This window comes from Phoenix dactylifera, chromosome 14 (genome assembly GCF_051530095.1).
Source record: "Phoenix dactylifera cultivar Ajwa chromosome 14, Ajwa_hap1_PhDact_Kaust_v1.1, whole genome shotgun sequence".
NCBI lineage: Eukaryota > Viridiplantae > Streptophyta > Magnoliopsida > Arecales > Arecaceae > Phoenix > Phoenix dactylifera.
Window position 1 is genome coordinate 5,377,214 of NC_143203.1, and position 4,199 is coordinate 5,381,412.

A 4,199-nucleotide genomic window follows, 5' to 3' on the forward strand; every position below is an offset into this window, starting at 1 on the left:
TGAAGGTAGTCTTCTCTTGATCTTCTGGTGAAATCTCGATTTGGTAGTACCCGGAATAGCCATCGAGAAAATAATAGAATTTGTGTCTTGCAACTCTTTCCAAAACTTGGTCTAGGAAGGGTAGGGGAAAGTGATCTTTCCTAGTGACCAAATTCAATTTTCGGTTGTCAACACACATACGCCAACTCGTCGGAACACGAGTTGGGACTAGTTCACCCTGCTCATTTTTGACTACCGTCAGACCTGCTTTCTTGGGCACGACTTGAGTAGGACTCATCCACTTGCTGTCGAAAATCGGATAAATAATACCCACATCAAGCAGCTTGAGGACTTCTGTTTTAACCACGTCTCTCATTGTCGGATTCAGCCTACGCTGCATTTGCCTTGTGGTTTTCGCATTATCCTCCAAATATATCCGATGCATGCAAATCAAAGGGTTAATCCCCTTTAAGTCTGCAATCGACCATCCAAGTGCTTCTTTATGACTCTTTAGGACCATAAGTAATTTCCCTTCTTGATCATTATCGAGCTCAGTCGAGATAATTACGGAAAAAGTGTTATCGGGTCCAAGAAAGGCATACTTGAGTTCCCTTGGTAAGGGTTTCAGCTCAAGTATGGGTGCTTGTTTCCGAGATTGTACAAGTTTTGTCCCTTGTGAGGGCAACTGCTCGAATTCCTCTATTCTCGGTCTCCACCCATTGACCATCATGACATCCGAATTATTTCAAACAGGTGGGACCACATCATCAGCAGTACCTTCAAAATACCAATCTATCAAACCATTGTCGGTCGATTCAATAAATGTTTCTTTTAATAGATATTCTTCCGCAATGGTTTCAACCCATTCAACCTCTTTACTTTCTTCATGATCACTGGGTTGTTTGCCTATACTAAAGACGTTTAGTTCCAAGGTCATATTGCCAAAAGAAAGCTTCATGACACCATTCCTACAATTGATCAATGCATTAGAAGTTGCAAGGAATGGACGTCCTAAGATGACCGGAATCTGAGATGGTGAATTGGAAGCCGGATGTGTGTCCAGTACGATAAAGTCAACAGGAGAATAGAACTTGTCTACTTGGACCAACACATCTTCGATAATCCCTCTAGGAACCTTCACTGATCTGTCAGCTAATTGTAAGGTCACAGTTGTTGGCTTCAACTCATCCAAACCGAGTTGCTCATATACCGTATATGGCAACAAGTTCACACTCGCTCCCAAATCAAGCAATGCTCGCTCAATCCTAAAATTGCCAATGATGCACGAGATAGTTGGGCAACCTGGATCCTTATATTTAGGAAGAATGTTATGCTGTAAAATTGCACTCACATTTTCAGCCAGAAATGCCTTCTTCTTGACATTTAAACGATGCTTAACAGTGCACAAATCCTTCAAAAATTTTGCATATGAAGGCACTTGTTTGATTGCATCAAGAAGAGGTACATTGATTTTTACTTACTTAAAAAACTCAAGAATTTCAGAGTTTGGTTCAAGCTTTTGCAAGGGCTTTAATCTTTGTGGAAATGGTGCTGGAAAAGGACATTTAATTTTTTCAGTAGATGTTGGTGCTTCAGTTTCTTCGTTATCCTTTTCTTTTGTCTTGGGAGGGTCAGAATCAGGTATGACTTGAGTTTGTTCTGGGACTGGTCGGTCAATAACCTTTCCACTTCGCAAAGTTATTATACTCTTCGCTTGTTCTTTATGCGAAGTTGAAGATGATGCATTACTACCGCCATAGACTTGAGGATTAGGTTGTGGTTGAGCTGGTAGCTTACCTTTCTCTTGAGCACTTAAAGCAGTGGTCAGCGTTGTCAGTTGATTTCTTAATTCATCATTGATTTTAGCTTGACCTTGCATGAAAGATTGCAAAGTTTCTTCGAGACTGGATTTTTGAAGGGGTGCATGTGCATAATGAGGGTGCGGAGGTGGAGGAGTTGGGTTATATACTTGTTGAGGTTGGTCATTCCTCCACCTGAAATTTGGATGGTTCTTCCATCCAGGGTTGTAAGTACCCGAAAAAGAATTATTGAAAGATTTTTGATAGGTATTCATAACATTGGCCTGATCGTGCAAGACTTCCTTGAATGCGGGTATTGTGGGGCAATCAGTGGTGAGATGGCCAGGCATCTCACAAATCCTACAACACTCGCTGTTATGTTCTACGGTCTTGACGGGTTCAATCCTTCTAAGTTCAATTTCCTCTACCTTCCTAGTAAGGGCTGCCATTTTAGCCTGAATATCATCCTGAGTACTAAGGTTGTAAAGGCCCCCATGTCCAACGCTAGTAGGCTTAGGTAAAGGTTTATTCACTCTATCCCCTGTATCCCATAATTGTGCAGTCTCTACGAGAGAATCTAAATAGTCCCATGCCTCATCGGGTTGCTTTTCCAAAAATAGACCATTGTACATAGTCTCTATAAATTGTTTTAACTGTGGAGACAACCCTTCGTAAAAAAAACTAATGGTTCTCCATGTTTCAAACCCATGATGAGGACAAGAGAGAAGCAAATCTTTAAATCTCTCCCAGCATTCATAAAATGTTTCATGGTCTTTTTGTTGGAAATTACTAATGTGCCTTTTCAAAAAGTTAGTCCTTTGTGCGGGAAAGAATTTTTTCAGAAATTCTCTTTGCATATCATGCCATGTTCCTAGCGATCTAGGTCTCAAGGAGTTCAGCCATGTTTTGGCTTTATCCTTTAAGGAAAAAGAAAACAAGGTCAATTTAAGGACGTCTTCCGATACATTTGGCACTCTAAATGTGATGCTAATTTTCTCAAAATCCTTAAGATGAAGATAAGGGTTCTCAGATTCCATCCCATGATACTTGGGCAGCAATTGAATTACTCCTGGTTTGATTTCAAAGTGTCCTACATTTTCAGGAATAATCATGCATGAAGGTTGACTAGTCCTAGTGGGATGTAAGTATTGTCGAAGTGTCATAACTGGGGGTCTACCTTCATCACCATGATGACTTCCTACATCATCAGGAAAATTTGCCATCTCACAAGGTGTGAGATACTGCGAAGGAATTTCAAGGATGTGTCCTAAGGGATGATCTAAAGTTGTACGACTTAATCGACCGGTGTCGTCCCTATTCCAACCTAGCATACAAAATTTAATTAAATTTTTTTTTATATTTTTTTAAATAAATATAAATATAAGTACCAACTAAAGACATCCTAAAATGAAAATCTATTCACAATCAAACATGCAACTAAACATTACACCTCAATTTCTAATATTTTTCTTAAATTTCTAGACAGCTCCTAACTGGTTTGAAGAGGGCACCTAAGCCTCCAATCCGGTCTAATAAACCGAGTTGACCAGGTAAGCTCCCAGGTAAGTGGAGGGGTCACGATGCGTTCGCAAAGGTCCCACTTAAAATCCACTTGCCTCGAACAGATGAACTGTCTCCCTTATAGGGACAAAGCTTGCCTAGACATCAACTAAGCCACAGAGCGAAATTGGTGCAACTTTCGGTGGTCTTCGTCCTATTGAGCTCGAATGTCCTTAGGGGCCAACGTCTAGTTGATTTTAATTAAGCTTAGGATATTTATGCAATGGGATAATTTTTGGGCTAAGGACGAGTGATGAAATCCCGATCTTATCTTTTTAAATGGGTTCAGCCCTTAGAATATTTTATGCTGATGCCTTATACTATATGCAACAATCAAGAGATTTTTTTTTTTAATGTTTTATGACATGACATTAAATTTCATTGAATAAGTGATCAAGCAAATTATTTATTTTTTTTTTAATTTTATGAGTTGAAGTTTGAAATTTGAATTCTGAAATTTGAAATTTGAAATTTTAGGTTTTTCCTCTTTTTTTTTTTTGAATAATCACCCTTGATCTTTTCTTAAAGTTTTTTTTCTTAAATTTTCAATTAGCAACAAGGGTTAATGAGATATGATAACAATAAAATTCTGATTCTAAAACAATTAAATGCAGAAAATTAAAAATAGAAAGCAGCAAGGTTTCGTATTAATCTAATGGTCTTAAAAATTTCAGAATGTCAATCAGACCGTTCAGATGAAAGAAACACAGGTCCTGCACCTGAAGACCAAATTTAAGTTCAATCAGACGGTTAATTACTTTGATATCAGAGTTTGATGCAGACTGTGCAGGGAATAAAAAAAAGCAGTAAAGAATTTTTTTTTTTTTCGAAAGAAAAAGACTAACTACTAAAGTACTAATT

General features: G+C 38.4%; 1 pseudogene; it reads left to right on the forward strand.

Annotated features, from left to right (window-relative positions):
* The first annotated feature begins 2,480 nt into the window (after positions 1 to 2,480).
* Positions 2,481 to 2,578, forward strand: LOC120107783 (small nucleolar RNA R71; annotated as a pseudogene).
* Positions 2,579 to 4,199: the final 1,621 nt, after the last annotated feature.